At 43.2% G+C, this 18,925-nt stretch overlaps 1 protein-coding gene and 1 long non-coding RNA gene across 42 annotated transcripts in view; one reads left to right on the top strand and one right to left on the bottom strand.

Annotated features, from left to right (window-relative positions):
* The window catches only part of MAGI1 (membrane associated guanylate kinase, WW and PDZ domain containing 1), a 475,361-nt gene that overhangs the window by 161,846 nt on the left and 294,590 nt on the right, over positions 1-18,925 (top strand). The window contains exon 1 of one of the 41 annotated variants that reach the window (XM_083722601.1): positions 8,677-8,803. The exons of 39 other annotated variants lie outside the window; for them this stretch is intronic. The gene's annotated coding sequence lies outside the window, so the exon portion shown is untranslated. Of the gene's footprint in view, positions 1-8,676; positions 8,804-18,925 lie in introns of those variants that run through there. One more of the 41 variants, XM_083722604.1, reaches the window with a different exon arrangement.
* LOC310838190 overlaps positions 1-18,925 on the bottom strand; it is a 582,108-nt gene that overhangs the window by 63,201 nt on the left and 499,982 nt on the right. The gene's annotated exons all lie outside the window — the stretch shown is intronic.

Here is an 18,925-nt window from a genome sequence, read left to right on the forward strand (position 1 = left end):
ACAAGGCACCACCCTACCACCTTAGGGACTCCAGATTTGTGTTGGGTTTACTCCTTAGCTTTTTCCTCTCAAGATATCCCTCAAGACAGCAGAGATTTAGGACCAGAGTTTTCTTTCTCCCAAATGGGCTCTTTTTCCAGGTTGAGAAGCCTCATCTGCCCCTCACTTCCCTCTGCAGCACATGCAAAATTGGTCTCATCCACTCAATACAACAGAGCCAGTCTTCACATGCAGGGGAAGTCCCTAACTCACTGAGGGTTTGAGACCCATCGGCTACCCTCACCTGGTTTAGCCAGCCAACTGAAGCTGCTCTTGGGGTGTGGCCCCTGTCACATACTGAAAGCTTCTGAGAGCCACAGGTGATAGCTGAGTGCAGGGTAGGGACCAAAGGTGGACAAACTACCCCAGAAGGAACAGGACATGTTGCCCACCAGAGGTGCCACCCCTCCACCAACACACCACACCACACACCCCTGAATGATGTACACACAAACATGAATATGGACTCCACATAGAATCTGCCACATCATCCTTTACAATTGCTCCTCCTTGTAAGAATTTTGCAGGGACCTTCCATTCACACATGTTTTTGAGACATACCTATCTGTGGGGGGATCTTTCCAAAGCAGTTCTGTGGTGATAAAATTACTACACACGAACCATTCCCATGAAGGTCCGTAGCAATCATTTGCATTTCACACACCCTCCAAAGAATCTGTTGAAGGCTTAGTGTCTCGAGTGGACTGGAAGGCAACTTACAAGTGTGAAATTATGCATTCGCTTCTTCTGCAAAGTTTATTCATCAGCTATGTTACAAATGGGAATAACAAGCTGCTAAGGCCTTATGTTAGTCAACACTGTGGTGATGTTACCTTTGATCAAGGACCAAAAGACCTTTGATCCCTCATCTTCAAAAGGTACACAAAGCTAGGAGGTGGGAGCAGAAGCTCTCCATGTCGCCAGAGGCACAAAATCCTGCTCCATCTGAACTGCTCCCTCCCTGCCATCTACCACCAACTGCCCTACGGAAGGATCTTGGTGAATTGTTATATTTTTATGCTGTATTTTTATGGAACATAGAGCTTGTGATGTTAAGAAACTTAACACATTTCACAAACCCTACTACTCAATCATGATTGTATTTTGATTCTACATGTAAGGTAGCCTACGAGGATTTGTGTCCAGAAAGGCAGAGAATGCCTTTAAACAGTAGGCATACTGTGGCAGGATCATAATACTATTGGAAGCAACTCATGGGCACCTGCCTTGATGCTTTCAATATGTGCTGCATCAGGAGAATTGTAGGTACCCCATGGCAGGACAGAATTCCCAACAAAGGTGTGGTCTCCCAAGCCAACATTTCCAGTATGTTTGCATTCCTGTCTCAGCGACGTCTACACTGGCTTGGCCCTGTCCACAGAATGGAAGATGGCAGGATCCCCAAGGATGCGAAGGCCCCATGAGATCTTATGCAGACCCCACAGGATTTTGCACAACCTTCCCAGAGCCCAGTAAGCAAGGCGGTGGGCTGAAAAAGCTCTTTATGTACTTGATTTTCTTCTTGGAAGAAGTTGCAGGAGCCACCCCCAGCCTTCCAGAGGCCTCACACGACCTGCCCAGAGTTTAGTAGAATAGGGATGGTCATGAAGGGGGGGGGCATGTTCCTGGGGGGCCTTTGTACATGGACCACGGAACATAACCCCTACATTAAGTTTTGGTCCTGCTGTAAATAAAGACTAAAAGCTGAACAAAACTGAACTGAATCTAAATACTGTCTCTGAAGGCATGAGAGAACAAAAAATTCTTCACTGTGTGCCAGAAGCCCATAAATCTATGCCAGCGACTGATTTATTAAAGGTGTCGCTTCCCCCCTCACATTTTTTCCCTCAAGGGGAGAGGAGGGCATTCAGCTTTGGGAAAAGCCCGTCCTGCAGATCTGGAAGGCAGGCTATTGAGCAGGGGTCAGCAAACTTTTTCAGCAGGGGGCCAGTCCACGGTCCCTCAGACCTTGTGGAGGGCCGGACTATATTTTGAAAAGAAAAAAAAAATGAACGAATCCCTATGCCCCACAAATAACCCAGAGATGCATTTTAAATAAAAGCACACATTCTACTCATGTAAAAACACCAGGCAGGCCCCACAAATAACCCAGAGATGCATTTTAAATAAAGGACACCTTCTACTCATGTAAAAACACGCTGATTCCGGGACCATCCATGGGCCGGATTTAGAAGGCGATGGGGCCGGATGCGGCCCCTAGTTTTCCTACCCATGCTCTTGAGCAACATCTAGAGGAGTCAGAATTGCACTCTGGTTCTACAGACTACTTCCTGCCTCCTCCTGTCAGGTTGCGTGTGAGAGATGGCCACAAAGGAGGGGGATTAAGAAGAGTGGAGTTGAGAAGCAAGGAGGAATTTGCAATGACTGGCCGGGGTGGGGTGGGGTGAATAAAGGTTCCAGGACCATCTTTGGGTTTTGGCGAGTCCACGTGGTGAAGTCAATTCCCAAATTGTGACTCCCACCAAGAATTGGATTCTGTTCTGTTTTCTGTTTCTCATTGGTTGGATTCTTGGTATTTGGGGAAAGAGGTATTCTTATGAAATGTTATTCGTTCTATTTTGGGTGTTGATCTTAGAATAGACCCAGTCGTAGTATTTGGCATAAGTCAGGGCATTAAAGCTAAATAAATGTTAAAATTAATAATTTGCCAAAGCTCCTTTTCGATGTCAAGCATCACTGAATCGTCTCCTACATTGAAAGAGGAAATATTCTCTTTTAGTACAAAACAATAAAATTAAAATAGAATCCCACTGTTTGCTTAACTGCTCTTGCTCTTGTTTTTATACCTCTCTGTAGTCTGCAAGGTTCATATTAGCAGCACAGTAAAATGAAAAATGGCGGCAATAAAATACCGCGAGTCTCTCTAAATATTGATTTCTCCCAAAAGGCTCGCATAAATCATAGTACTTGATGGCCCGTTTCATCATTTCTTTTTTTTTTTTAATTATTATTAACACCCTTTGGAAATGACCCCCATTTTCTCTTTCTTGTAAATAAGGCATCTCAACTGTTTCTGACCAAAATTCATGTGAACTGCTCTCCTGGCTTGCTTCCTGAAGCACATCGTTTCTGACATATCCCAAAATGTGTGCGATATGGAGCTGATTTGATGTAATACACAAAAGTTAAATCTTGGCCTTGTTTTCACTGCTTCTTTCATCATTTGCGGGAGAGAGGGAACATGACAGGGGATGGTTCTAAGCATGCTAGTATTACAAGCAGAGCACACTTGTGAAAGAGCAGGATATAAATAACTTTCGTTATTATTGTTAACAGACCAGCAATTAGAATGCTAGCACTGCATACTTACTAAGGATTGCATCCAAATAAATAATTGTACGTGTAATGTGACTTCTGCAATGGCAGCTGAGGGTTCACTGAGCCCCCAGGATCAGATTGGGTGGGGAGAGACAGCGCAGGGGGGAGGTGGAGGAGCCATTGAGCTCATGTAATTTGTTCCGCTTGCACAATTATTTTGTTGGATTCAACCCTTAAAAGGTAAGTCCTGCTGAATTCAGTAGGGCCTTCCCCAGAAAGCTTAGTCAAACTTATTTCTCGACTAAACACGCTTAGGAACTAGTTGTAAATTTTATTGATTTTTTTTTAAAAAAAGATGAAAAATGAGACTTGCTCTTCAGAAGAACCAGGATTCCACTTTCCAGTGGGGAAGCGATCAAGCGATCTTACCTTGATTGAACGCTGCCAACCGATGGTATTTGTGTGTGTCAGTGAACTGTCTCCCTTTGAATGAGTCATATGGTAATTTCACGCCATAAATAGGCAGGTAGAAAAGATTAAAATAAATCCTTAAGTTCAAATGATATTTAGAAGATATTTATGGAAGCTGGTTCCTTGTGATTGTGTGATGCAGCTAAATCCATTGTCTGCAAAAACCTTTTAAAGAAGAGTTGCCTACATACTCTTCACATCTTCTGAAACACTTTCCCTGGTATTTTAAAACCTGTGATTAACTGATAATATTTTTAGCCTGTGCCATGAAGGGGAAAACTACATTTGCAAGGAACATGTAAGGTAGAGGGCTACTTACGGTAGATTGTAAGGCAAACTGCATCAAAACAGAGAGTGAGTGAGTTACTAATTCCCGTTAGGGCAAACAGACTGTCAAAGCAGTGGAGAGAATAGAGTGGAATTGCCACATGTTGTTCTAATGATGGTTTGCTGCAAGTACTCATTAAACATTAAGAAGCTGCTGCTTTAAGAGCCACTAGAAAGCACAGAGACAGATCTCATAAATACTCGTGCCTCGTATATAAGTCTTGATCGATCTTGACTTTGGCGGCGGGAGCTTGGTTAACAAAAGCCAGATGCTAATGTTCCAGCATTTAACATGCCTTGGGCCTTGATGAAATTAGAGGGCGATCGCTGAGAGACTTACCTGGATTTGAAGAGCCAAACCATCTCTCTGGCATGATGTTTTTGATGGAGTAATGCTCAATACACTGGTACCTCGATTTACAAACACCTCGGGTTACAAACACTTCGGGTTACAGACACCGCTAACTCGGAAGTGGTACCTTGGGTTAAGAACTTTACCTCAGGATCAGAACAGAAATTGCGTGCTGGTGGCACGGCGGCAGCAGGAGGCCCCATTAGCTAAAGTGGTACCTCAGGTTAAGAACGGTTTCAGGTTAAGAACGGACCTCCGGAACGAATTAAGTACTTAACCCGAGGTACCACTGTATTTATATGCTCTGCTTTGCACATTTTATTCCCCCACCCCCCGAGCAGAACATGAGGTTGGTTACATGCCCATGGCTAAATGTTGGGTTTATGCATGGCCACAACTGTGTGCCTGAGGCAAGCAAAAATCCCTTGTGGTTTTCAGGATCATGGCATTATGCACATCACTTCCTTGTACTTATGAGCAGCCTTGGTTGCTTCACAGATTCTATGGTGAAAGAGATATTGCCGCCCTTTCTTCTGCTTCTGGGCTGTGTAAGGGGTTGCCAGTGTGCAGCCATCCAGTTTGGAACAAATTTACATAGACTATGGACAAGTAGTGGATGGTACAGTAAATGAAGGGAGTTCAGGGAAAAAGCAGACTGTTTGATAGCATGTTATTATGAACTCAGCAGGAAGGCATTTTTGGAGACCACTTTGAGGTGGGTTTTTGGTTTTTTACCATAAAGTGGTATATAAATTTCATAATCAATCAATTAAGTAAGTAAGTAAGTACAGTGGTACCTCTGGTTACATACTTAATTCATTCCGGAGGTCCGTTCTTAACCTGAAACTGTTCTTAACCTGAAGCACCACTTTAGCTAATGGGGTCTCCTGCTGCTGCCGCACCACCGGAGCACGATTTCTGTTCTCATCCTGAAGCAAAGTTCTTAACCCAAGGTACTATTTCTGGGTTAGCGGAGTCTGTAACCTGAAGCGTATGTAACCTGAAGCGTATGTAACCCGAGGTACCACTGTAAGTAAGTTGCAGGGAGCAGGACTAGGATTTTACTTCCTTATCCAATTAAGCGGCTCATGCAGGCTAGATGTAGGAATATGAAGACAAGGGAGACTTCCAACTGATCCAAAATACAGCTTAGGGAAGAGTTCCACTAGGAACACATGCAATTCCTGCATTAAAACAGCTGCACTAGGTTGCCGGTTCATTTCCAAGCCCAAGTCAAAACGATCGCATTAGTGTTTAAAGCCCTGCACGATTTAGATCCCAGATGTCTGAAAGACTGTCTCCTTTCCTACAGACCCCTTGTGAGTTAAGATCTCTTGGTAGTTCCACCACCCTCAGATATGTGGAGGATAGCAGTCTGGGAGAGGGTATTATCTGTAGCTGTTCCTAAGTTGTGGAATTCCCTCCCCACAGAGGTGCAGCCAGGACCTTCAAGTTCCTTTGTATGTTGAAGGAACATTCTGGTCCTCATAACAGCTGAGGGGATTGGGTAAGAAGAAAGAAACCTGAAAATAGGAGGAAAGTTTTTGATACATGCTTTGAAATTAGAGGATTGTGTAGGTCAGTGGTTCCCAATTAGGGGTCTGAGGACCTTTGAGGGTCCGTAGAATGCTCTCTACATGGCCGCATCCCTTGCCTCCCTCCCAACTAATTTTTGTCATTTTTGCATGGTAATATCACAAATTTTATGGTCTCTTTTAGCCCTCTGCAGCTTTTCAATATATTGGCCAAAATCGGTTTTGAAATCACACCGCCATAACGATTTTAATCTGGCAATACTCAGCAATATATCGCTCTTAATGCGAGGGGAGCAGGGCAGCTGATTTCAAGGCTTCGTTGATATCGCATGATGATCTCAGCCGATAATGCTGTCCCTTCCCTCATCCCCACACCTGATCTGCACGCCCCCCACCCGTGCGAGCTCCGTGACATCGTGATATAGCAGAATTTCAGACATCATAATATGTCAGAATATCACAATGTTTAGCTGCTGATATATCACGATGTTGAAAACCAGATATCGCTTAGCCCTATTCTGTTTTTTAAGTATACCTAAAATCCTTTGTTTATTGGGGCTTATTTTTTAAGTATACCTAAAATCCTTAGCCTATTGGGGCTTATTGCTTATTGTTCAAAAAATTGTTTTGCAGAGGTAACTACCATAGAGCTATCAAAATTTTCAAAAGTAGGGGTCCATGGCTTGGCTTTTGAAAAATAAGAAGTCCTCAGTAATTGGGAACCCCTGGTGTAGATGATGGCCAAAACAGGTATATAAGGATTCTGATCTTCTGTCCTATGTACCAGTTCAATTCTTGGTGAGCATTGATCTGCAATGTTGATTAGTCCCACCCTTCTTTGTCCAATATAATTAAAAGTATTTATTTATTTTTTTACAAAGCATCATTTAAGTGGTTTTTTTTTGCAGAATGTTTTTAGATTATAGAATTATGGGTTCTTTGTAGTTCAGAATTCCAACCCCAGCATGTTCACTACACAACCTGTTGCCTGTATCCTATTGGCTTGTGTTTCATTTCTTGGTAATGCATTAATGGCAGGCTATTGATTCTTCTTGTCTGTGGTATTTATTAGTCACTTAATATGTTTGCTACATGCCATGATGGGAACTTTACAAGATTAATAAAAATTTATGAACTTAATTACTAGATCGGCTCATGTCATTGCAAGCTTAGCAGCATAGTTATTGGCTCATGACCGCTCGATGATTACTTGGAATGATTCCAACCTCATAAAGCTGTCTGCGTTTGTACTCCAAATGACTTGATGGGAAGCACTATAGGAGAGAGGGAAGGGTGCTATGTTTGTAAGTAGGTCACCGTGAGGATTTTTGACAATTCAAGGTGGCTCCATGCTATGCACAGCAAGAATGTATCCTGCAGTAAAAAGTATGGGCGATAGACATATATTTTGGGAACTGTGCTCTCCCTCTTCCACTATCTCTCGCTTTCTCTGTTTAAAATAATAATAATAATAATAATAATAATAATAATAATAATAATAATAATAATTTATACCCCGTCCATCTGGCTGGGTTTCCCCAACCACTCTGGGCGGCTTCCAACAAAACACTAAAATACAATAACCTATTAAACATTAAAAGCTATTGGCCACATGTAATGTCTTTTCACAATACAAAAGCTATAGTGCATAGGGATTGGAGCTGAGGCTACTCGCCTTCTTCAGCCTGAGGGCCACGTTGACAGCTGACCAGCCCACCAAGGGCCACATGCCACTAGTGGTACAGCCACCACAATTTGTGTGCTTGCACATACATGGAATATGCAAGCAGTGGTGGACTTTGGGCTCTCAAATTTCAGCGGTGCCCTGTGCTACCCTAAAATACAGCGCCCCCTGCCTCTCACGCTCTGTTCTAAAGTGTTGTTGTTGCACCCCCTACAGTGTGGCACCCAGTGTGGCTGCACTGGTTTCACAACCCCTAAACCGCCTTTGGTACAAGCTTGTCACACACACCATGCCCCTTGCTTTTCAGTCATACCCATGTTGGACAGCCAGCAATTTCAGTGGAGTTTTTTGTATCCCCTGCCTGTGATAGCCTTTCTGGAGACGTTTGATGGCAACCTGTGCAGCGTCTCTGATGGTGTAGAGCAAGACAGTGCAATTGAGAGCTGGTTGGAGGGCTCTAGAAACAGGAAGGCAGTCTCTGATACGCTTTGAAGTTTCACCAGCATTTGTTTGGAGAACAAGTTTATTAAGAACTGGTGGTGCTGTTTAAAAAGTTCCTATGCAAGGCATTACAGTATACTTAGCCAAAGATGCATTTTTATTCTGGTTCAGATCAGTGATTTGGGTGAAACATACTAATTCCCTTTTCTGAAAATGTGAAAAATGGAAGTGTGAAAAATGTAGCAATCATTTAAGGACCCGACATCTGGTGTCGGTGGAGAGATGTATCTTCAGTAGAAATATATTGATTATGCATCCCTCTCCCCCCCCTCCCCCCCTGTTTCTGCCTGGCTAGATATAAATGCTTCTGAAGTCGTTTTAATTAGAAGATGTGTGTGGATTTTTAATACTGTATAAAATAGTTGATGCAGACATCTTTCTGAGCTTGGCAGAAAGGGCTGATTTTGCATATGTTTTAATATAGTAAATGTGTTATTAATGTCTGTGGAGTAGAATGTAAATGCGCATTTCTTCTCTATGTTTTTCAGGTAAGAAATTGCATTCCACTGAGCCAAGCTGCCTTTGGGACTTGACAGATGCTTCTTCTTTACTCTCATTTGTAAGCTGCCAAATCATGCAAAAATGTTCTAGCTCACAAAATTAGGGACCCCACTTGTAAGTATTTCTTAAAAAGAAAAAATCCTCCTTGACATGGCAAGGCAAAAACTGTACTGGTGTGGATGTGATTATTGAGTGACACGTTCTGAAGTAAATGTTGAATACCCATTGCCTCAGTGGACATCTCTTGATAACACATGAAATTATAGCTATGGAGATGTCGATTTTTGACCTTTTGGCCCAGTATAAATCATGACAGTAGTGTAATTTTGTTTATCCCTTTGCAGTGCATTCTGTGCTCTGACTTTGGTGTATCTTCTTGGTGCAACGTAGACCGAGGTGCAAAGCAAGCATAGGGAATAATTTTGTATCTTGGAGGTTATTAAAAGTTAGGCATTGCTGTCCATTAATTATGAGATAGTTGAGCTTGTCTTTAAGGTGGTAAATGAAAATCTGTCTTGCTCAGAGACTTAATTAAAATCAGGAGGTCAGGCAGAATGCACTGCAATTATTATCTGCAACCTAACGCAGTAAACCACATTCAGTGAGTGGGGCGGAAATATTGGCAGAATTGTGAGGGAGCCAGCAGATCCACTCCTACCCACCAACGCAGCTTTTGGGAAGGACTGCTTCATGCAAGCAGAACTTTCAATTTCAGAATCAGTATTTGTAAAGTCCCACAACCATTCTTGACTTGTCCCATTGAAAGATTGTTGGTATAGAATCATGAGCCTGGCCCCAACTGAGAAAATGACTGACTAACAGCACCCCAGAATTATTTGGTACACACACGTGCATGCACGCGCACGCGCACACACACACACACACACACACACAACTCATTGGCTGGGTCTGCCTCCTTGATTCGGAGCAATGGATCCAAACTACAAGAAAGAAGATTCCACCTAAACATTAGGAAGAACTTCCTGACAGTAAGAGCTGTTCGACAGTGGAATTTGCTGCCAAGGAGTGTGGTGGAGTCTCCTTCTTTGGAGGTCTTTAAGCAGAGGCTTGACGACCATATGTCAGGAGTGCTCTGATGGTGTTTCCTGCTTGGCAGGGGGTTGGACTCGATGGCCCTTGTGGTCTCTTCCAACTCTATGATTCTATGATTCTATGATTAGTAGTAGGCAGGCAGAGCTGTGCATTAAATGCTGACATTGCTAAGGGCAATGGCAAAAGTGTCACCTATTTCTGGTAAAGTTGTGTAGATTTCCCTGTACAGTGGACGCTCGGGTTGCGAACGTGATCCATGCGGGATGCATGTTTGCAACCCGCACCTGCGCGCCTGCGGGTTGCGCTTTGGTGCTTCTGCGCATATGCGACCACCGAAACACGGAAGTAACCTGTTCCAGTACTTCCAGGTTTCGGCGTTCCATAACCTGAAAAACGCAACCTGAAGCGTCTGTAACCCAAGGTATGACTGTAATGTGTTAAACTGTACTCTCCCCCCCCTCTCAGGACCCAAAACAGCTGTTCATTATTACAGATATCTTAAGGGAGTGTTTGGTAAAATATAAACTGTGAGGAGACTGACAGGCCAGAGATGGAACAGGACCGTGCTGTGTTTCTTCTGGCAGAATTCAGCTAGATATTTTTGTGGGAAGGGAAGTGGGAAGCAGGTCAATGACATATCAATATTTCAATAGTTAGCGCAATTTCCTATGAAAAGAGGAGTGCAATTTCCTGTTAAAAGATGAATGCACATTGTATAGAATGTGGCGGGCCAAAAATTGCCTTCTAATTCAACTGAAAGTGGTTATGAAGTTAAGATTAGCTGTTTTTATATTCTGTGGATAAGTGCCTGATGATTTAACATAAACATAGGAAGAATCTTCCTGGATCAGGTCAAAGGTCCTTCTAGTCCAGCCGGATAAGAAGCCCATAAGCAGGATCTGAGTGCAACAGCTCTCTCGCCACTTGTGATCCCCAGCAACTGGTACGACTCTGCCAATGGGAGTAGAATTATGCCTATTAGCCGTTGAGTGCTTTAGCCTCCTGAACTTGTCTAATTCCACTTGGTGGTCATCACTACCTCCTGGGGGAGTGAATTCTATAGTTTAACAAAGCAATCTGTGAATAAGTAATTTATTTTGTCTCTCCTGAGCTTCATTGGGTGTCCCAACGTTTTAGTGTGATAACCTTTTCTACACCATGAATACATTATACAGCTCTATCATATTTAGCAGCAGTATAGTCCAGCATTTTGTGTGTGTCCCCATCATTGTATGGCAGACACGATTTCCACCCAGGAGATGTCAATAAGTGGATATATAATTATTGTTACTATTATTTATTAAGTTTCCATACTGTCCTTCATCTGAAGACAATTCTCTCCCTTAAGTACCCTTCTGTGTGTCTTCAGCTAAAATGGGGACACTCAGTAGGAGAAAAGATAGACAGAAAGGTTTATGAAGGAGAGAGATACTCATAGAACCATAGAATTGGGAGTTGGGAGGGACCCTGAGGGTCATCCAGTCCAACCCCCTGCAATACAGGAATCTCAGCCAAAGCATCCCTGACATGGCCATCCAGCCTCAAAACCTCCAAGGAAGGAAACCCAAAGTATACATCATGAGAGCTCGCATTGCATGCTCATTCATGCCTTCTTCTCCTTCCATCTTTCCCAGCGACTTCTCAATCGCGTATAAAAATACAGAAAGAATAGAAGATAGTGTGGACTCTTTAAAAATAAATACTACTTGAGAAGCAATCCAGAAAGTTTCTTACAGGGATGAGGATTCCTAAGGCCCTCTAGATGTTGTCTAACCCCCAATTCCATCAGTGGTCAAAGATGATGAGTGTCTTGGTCCAGCAACATCATAGGGCCTCAGTTTCTCCATACCTAATTTATTGACATCCTGTGCTTGAAGACTTCTCATGGAAAAGATTTGAAATGAAGTGACTATTGGCTTTGAAGAATAGTGGTGATATACTTGAAATATGTCAGACAAAGTTACTGCTAAGTTCAGAGTTCTTGTTTTAGTGTATAAAGTCCTATACAAAACAAAAAAAATTCCTTCCAGTAGCACCTTAAAGACCAACTAAGTCACTTCTTGGTATGAGCTTTCGTGTGCATGCACACTTCTTCAGATACACTGCTTCAGATACATCCAGTGTATCTGAAGAAGTGTGCATGCACACGAAAGCTCATACCAAGAACTGACTTAGTTGGTCTTTAAGGTGCTACTGGAAGGAATTTTTTTTGTTTTGACTATGGCAGACCAACACGGCTACCTATCTGTAACCAAAGTCCTATACAGTTTATGATCAGGATACCTGAAGGATGATCTCACCCCTTACTTACCCACCCGATCACTGTGCCCTGCAGGTGAGGGACGTCTGCAGATGCCTTCTCAGAGGTATCTACAGAGGAACAAAACTCTCCCTTTCTGCTACTTATGTCCTGCGCCACATCATTTTGCAGAGGCTTCTACTCTGGTCCCACAAGTTTGCAGCTTTAAGAATGTTATTCAGGCTATTCTCATTTAGTTTACCTGTTCTCAGGTCCTTGGAAACAAATAGAATACCACCAACTTTTAGCAACTTAATTTCACTTCAGGTGTGCGCTTGTATCAGAGGGGAATAGATGTATCAAAATTAATTTACCTGTTCATACATCAAGTGCCCTGGGATATAATTTTAGTTGCTGATTTCTTTTCACATTGATTGGTTTCAGATGAATGTGGTACAGTGAACACTCGCATGGTAACTGACATTTGTGTTGATGCTCTCCATGGGAAGGTGAATTCTACCATGTTGCTGCAACAGACTGGGGAGAAGCTATAGTTCAGTGGTACAGCATTTGCTTTACGCATATAAGGCAAAAGGTTCAGTTCCTCACATCTTCTGGCAGAGCTGGGAATGTCCTCTTCCTGAAACCAGTTAGTGGAGACAATACTGAGCTAGATGGCTCAATGCTCTGCCTCCAGTTAAGGTGTCATGGATTGGCTGGATGCAGAGGAATGATGGGAGGCAACAGCTGGGGAACCCCCAAGGGAAGAAGGCTTAGAGCCAGGGGATTGGTGGTGGGATGACAATGTGTGGTCATAGGGAGCAGATGGGGAGGAGGAGGTGTTGGAAGCTGAAGAGGCAACACGGTTTAGTGAGCAAGAAGAGGCTGGGGCAGAGAACAGTCCAGACTCAGAGGTAGGAGAGGAAGTGGGCCAGGAGACAGATACAAGGCAGGCTGTGGAAGAATCCAGGGAGTCTCCCCCTCCTGCTGCAACAAGCTCTCCTCCCTCCTGGTCTCCCAGAACACAAAGAAGAATGAAGAGGGTGGAGCAAAGAGAGACAAGACAGCAAGGCCTTAGGCTGCTGGGGGGGGGGGGGCATTTTAGGGAGTGGTGAGAAGCCAGGGGCCTTTAGTCCTCGCAGCTGCCTCATTGGGGCAAGACCGACTGGGAAGATCACTGGTGTGATCACTGTTTTGGTTTCTTTGAATAAAGAGGTAACTTCACTGACACTGGCTGTTTTATTACTGACCTACTCCGGACTCTGGCTCCTGACATGAGGTAGCTTTATGTGTTACAAATGACTTTTAATTCTTCCCCACTCCCACTGCTGCACTATTTTGACGGACTACTACCTCTCCTTGTGACTACAGTTTTCATAGGATGAGTTTTGAAGTAGTTCGTCATTATAAAAATGATTATCTGAATCGGCCAACTCACGGATTAAATGAAGGATTGAAATGAGCTGAAAGGCTCAGCAAATTGTAGCAAAACCATGGTCTCTTGGCTTGCTCTTCTTCTCTCTTCCTAGGATGTTCATATAAATCACAGCAGGATTTTTGTATTGTTCCTTTGCTCATAATAATCCGTGAACAAGCCATGCTATGTACAGTATGTGGGCTGCAATAGCCTTGAATTTCCTTTGTCATATATAGGGCTTGGTATTTTAGAGACTCCAGGCATGGGATAATAATTTCTGTACTGTGATTGTTTGAGGAAATTCTTCCTTACAAAGTAGTTCCCTCCATGACTACAAGAATGGCTGCATAATATTTTGAAGGCACCAGTAGTAGCATCCGTAATAAATGGACCATTCCAGGGATGTACAACTTAAAAGAATTATGAAACTTGTATTAATTCATTGTATTCTGAGTGAACTGAACTAGGTCAACTGGAATAATAATCATCATCACCTGCAAGGTCCCAGGGCTGGTTACAACAATTAAAACAAAGTTATGAGGTAATAAAGGTTTTGTGAGCAGCCTTCTTCTTGTTGTTGTGGTTTAGTCATTTAGTCGTGTCCGACTCTACGTGACCCCATGGACCAGAGCACGCCAGGCAGCCTTAGGTCACCTTAAAGGTGAAAGGTGTGGTCCCAAGACTTGCCTTGAGGAACGTGGTATTCACTGGCATGGTTAGGGAGTAACACCTGCCACTTGTGGTTTAGAAAGGAGAGAGATTAACTATGATCCTGAGCCCAGATGACCGTGGGGAGGAGCAGAGGAAGTGCAAACTCCTCTCTTGGAGTTAGCATGTTGATGTGGTCTAGTAAGCCATAATTGGGCTTGCAATGACCTGCCAAACAGGACACCATTTTCAGGTATTCTTTAAGACTTCCACTCTCTTGTTGAGCCAGATGTTCCCGCAAGGAGGTGGAATGGAATGTAAAAGAGTAGGTATTTGATATTTCCTTTAGTGAATGCAAACAGGAAGGGGAAATGACTGACTTTTATCTCAAGGAGGCCTTCCAAGGAGGTTAGAAGAGTTGTTTAAAGTCAAGGGGAAGTGGGTGGCAGCATACCAACCATGGCTGGGGCTAGTGAAGCCCGAACCAAAAGTGAGTGCAGAGACCACTGTTCAGTCTCATCCATCCGTTCTGTATTCACATCCACCCACCCACCCACATTTAAGCCTGTTTATCTCCCATTATTCCCCCTCCCTGCCCCATGGCAATTAGGCTTGGAAAAAAGGTCCCACCATCACTAATGGGACCTTCTCCCACTGTGCCTAATTGCCATGTGGGAGGCAGCAGCATATGGTGATGGGAACCTGCAAATTGCCTTCCTGGGCTTTGGACGAAAGGATCCATTTGTGTGAATCGCCTTATGTTGTGGGCTCCTTTTTCAATGTGACATTCAAAGCTAAAGCCCAGTTATTCTGTTGGAGCCAGTTAGTACTAATTTTGATCAGTCAATACAATTTTTCTTTTCTTTTTTTATTGCTAGCCACTGTATCGGCAGATACAGACAAGCTGTCATCTGAACAGATGCTCAGAAAATATTTGGCAGTGTGGAATTTCCTGCATGTTAATGAATGAAATGTTTTTGCAGAGATATGAAATATAATGGACGAACGTTTAGCCATATTGGAGGTAGAACATGAGCGTGGGAGATTGATATGTGCAATAAAATGTGTGTATGCGTGCATATGTTAAGTATTTGACTGTTTTATTTGGTCTGTTATGATTGTGGAAAGCTTGGCTACAGGATTTGTGACAGTGATTCGGAAGTTGTTTCCATTAAAATGATAATAGAATCAGCCATCAATGTTCCTTGAAGATGCTCACAGTAGGCTAAGTTAAATCTTAGTCTATAGGAAAATTGTCTCCTGTGTATGGCAAAATTTCTCAAAATCTACAAGTCTGTAATCCTATACCCACTTGCCTGACAGTATGCTCTGCTGAACTCAGAAGGACTTCTAAATAGTCATATACAGGACTGCATGGTGTGTAGCCCATCTGAGCTTCATTGAAGTTTCCAAAAAAGGAAAAAAGGGAAAGTCTGATGTGCTCTCTATTTAGAATGATAGTGATCACTTCTTGAACCCAGTGTAGTTTTTGTATTTATTATCTTTCTGTCTATTGGCATATTGTAAAGATCTAGACTTTGCAACTTGCTGCAAGAAGTCCATTTAGAAGGCCATGAAGAAGTTTGAATACTTTTAACACTGAGCAGGTGTGTAAACCTCTGGTTCAAGCTAGGATTGGCGTAATAATAATAATAATAATAATAATAATAATAATAATAATAATAATTTATTATTTGTACCCTGCCCATCTGGCTGGGTTTCCCCAGCCACTCTGGGTGGCTTCCAACAAAGATGAAAGATACACTAAAATGTCACATATTAAAAACTTCCCTGAACAGGGCTGCCTTCAGATGTCTTCTGAATGTCAGGTAGGTGTTTATCACTTTGACATCTGATGGGAGGGCGTTCCACAGGGCGGGCGCCACTACCGAGAAGGCCCTCTGCCTGGTTCCCTGTAACTTGAGGCCCTCGGAGCTGGACCTCAGTGTCTGGTCAGAACGATGGGGGAGGAGTACAAAAATGCTACAAAGGAGCTCGCACAGGCAGATTTTTTAAAATATGTTGTGCAGTTGTTGTACCACATCCATCCATATTTCTACTAATTACACCACCAAAAGAGTTATTAAAGTTACAGTCAATGTGACCCTGCCTACTCTGGCAGTTAGGCCCTCTAAAGCTTTGGGCGGGGATTGCTGCCTTGGATCCTTTAACTGGAGAGCGGGGGGGGGGGGGAGATTGTGTCTATGACATCATGCACAGAAAGCAGGTAACTCTACTAATCTGCTGTGGCCCTGCTTCCAGCCATCTCATTATGGGTAGGTTCCACATCCATCACCCAGAGTTCCAGGTGAGATTAGAACACAGTTGAAGACTTGCTTGGCAGCTCTGAACTCAGCTAAGTCCTGTAGACTTCAAATTTGTCCTGGAAACCTGCCAACTGTTCCTTGATGCTTCTTGCCGATGGCCGGGTCACTCCTTGCTCTCAGCCCAGCTGGGACAGGACACAATAAGTAGGAGACTACTAATTGCACAAGATTTATGGACACACATCTGGTTGTTAGCTTAGTTAGTTAGAGTGTGGTGCTGATAACGCCAAAGTTGCAGGTTTGATCCCCATAAGTGACATCTGCATAATCCTGCCTTGCAGGGGGTTGGACTAGATGATTCTTAAAATCTAGTGCATGCATAGCCATCATAGTTGTTGAACTGCAACTTCCATTATCCCTGACCACTGGCCATGGTAGCTGGGTCTGTGGGAGTTATAGTGAAACATCTGGATGGTACCCCTTTGGCCAGCAACATCTGGGCAGCACTACTTTGGCTTCCCCTACTCAAGTGCATGCTGTGTTTGTGAAAATCAGTTTCGGGGATTCTCCTCTAGTTGTGTTGATCTTGAACATGGGTAGGCAAACTAAGGCCTGGGGGCCAGATCCAGTCCAATCGCCTTCTAAATCTGGCCTGTGAACGGTCCAGGAATCAGAGGGTTTTTACATGAGTAGAATGTGTACTTTTATTTAAAATGCACCTCTGGGTTATTTGTGGGGCATAGGAATTTGTTCATTTCCCACCACCAGAAAATATAGTCCTGCTCCCCACAAGGTCTGAGGGACTGTGGACCGGTGCCCCCTGCTGAAAAAGTTTGCTGACCCCTCATCTGGAACAAAACTGTTGCAGACAAGTGGCAACCCATTAGCCTATTCATAAACATAACTGTCACTAGGTTTTGAACCAAATTTATTAATTTGAAAGGGGGGAAATTGTGAGCCCAACTATGATTTCATTAAAGTTATTATTCTATATCCACTGTTCTTTGAACTGGGCCTTAGGATACTTATTAATATAATTTAATCACTACACAAATAAAACAGCAAAATCATATCTCAATAATATCTCCATAAAACCAATAGCTATGTCAAATTAAACTTAACAAGATTAGTTTTAGAATGGAGATAATCTTCAGTTGTATCCTAGAGTAAATAATACTAAATTACGGTGAATGTGAAATAGGACACATAACTACTTGGCTTCTAACCAGTTTTTCTGAGCTGCAAATTGTCCTTTTATTCCATGGACAGAGTCCCTTTTAACGAACGAGCACAGTTAATGCCCAGTATTAGGCTGGCAGACACTTGGAGAACCTATTATAATCTAATAACGTAACCAGATTATTATTAATCAACAACTGGATGCTACCAACATTGCCAACCAATAATACTTTTTAAAAGCACTGTGCTTGGCAGGGAACTAGAGAGTAGTAGCCAGTTTGGCTCTGGATTAACCAGAGGACAATGGGTGGGGATGCACTGATAATTTACAAGTGTTGGGAATTTTCTAGCATGACATTCATACGTGCTGAATTTGAGTGCACTTTGGGTCCATGTTCTGATGTATTTATTCTCTTCCTCCCCTCCCTCATTTTCTGAGGATTTAAGCTTTTTGAACCATTGTCTTAGTCACCAATGGCCCACATTATGGTATATGGAGAATAAGATGAACTTACGGTAATTGACCTCAGTATGACTGAAAGTCCTGGTTGAGCCAAAGACTTCACCTCAGCTTCCTTCCTACACTACTGTAGAGCATAGCTATAATCTTGAGTTGTTCTTTGACAGTGACAGTAATCTTTGTTGTTGTTTAGTCGTTGTTGTTGTTTAGCATCTTAAAAAGCAGAGACATCACCTTGCTAACAAAGGTCTGTATAGTTAAAACTATGGTTTTCCCAGTAGTGATGTATGGAAGTGAGAGCTGGACCATAAAGAAGGCTGATCGCCGAAGAATTGATGCTTTTGAATTATGGTGCTGGAGGAGGCTCTTGAGAGTCCCCTGGACTGCCAGAAGATCAAACTTCTCCATTCTTAAGGAAATCAGCCCTGAGTGCTCACTGGAAGGACAGATCGTGAAGCTGAGCTCCAATACTTTGGCCACCTCATGAGAAGAGAAGACTCCCTGGAAAAGACCCTGATGTTGGGAAAGATGGAGGGCACAAGGAGAAGGGGACGACAGAGGACGAGATGCTTGGACAGTGTTCTTGAAGCTACCAGCATGAGTCTGACCAAACTGCGGGAGGCAGTGGAAGACAGGAGTGCCTGGCGTGCTCTGGGCCATGGGGTCACGAAGAGTCGGACACGACTAAACAAATAAATAGCAGCAGCAACAACAGTCGTTTAGTCGTTTCCGACTCTTTGTGACCCCATGGACCAGAGCACGCCAGGTAATCTTAGAAACCTGGAAATCTTTAAGGCAACGTAGAATGTGGGAGCTCCCCTTTCTTCCAAATGATGGGTTTGGAGGACTGGAAATGAGATGTTTGAATGTGAGCACTGCACTGGAGCTTCAGTTTATCTCTTTGCCTTTTTTCCTATGTAACAACTGTATCTAAGAAATCTGCAAAGCAAATGCAGATTAGTGTTCTATCATT

Source organism: Podarcis gaigeae (genome assembly GCF_964106915.1).
Source record: "Podarcis gaigeae genome assembly, chromosome: 2".
NCBI lineage: Eukaryota > Metazoa > Chordata > Lepidosauria > Squamata > Lacertidae > Podarcis > Podarcis gaigeae.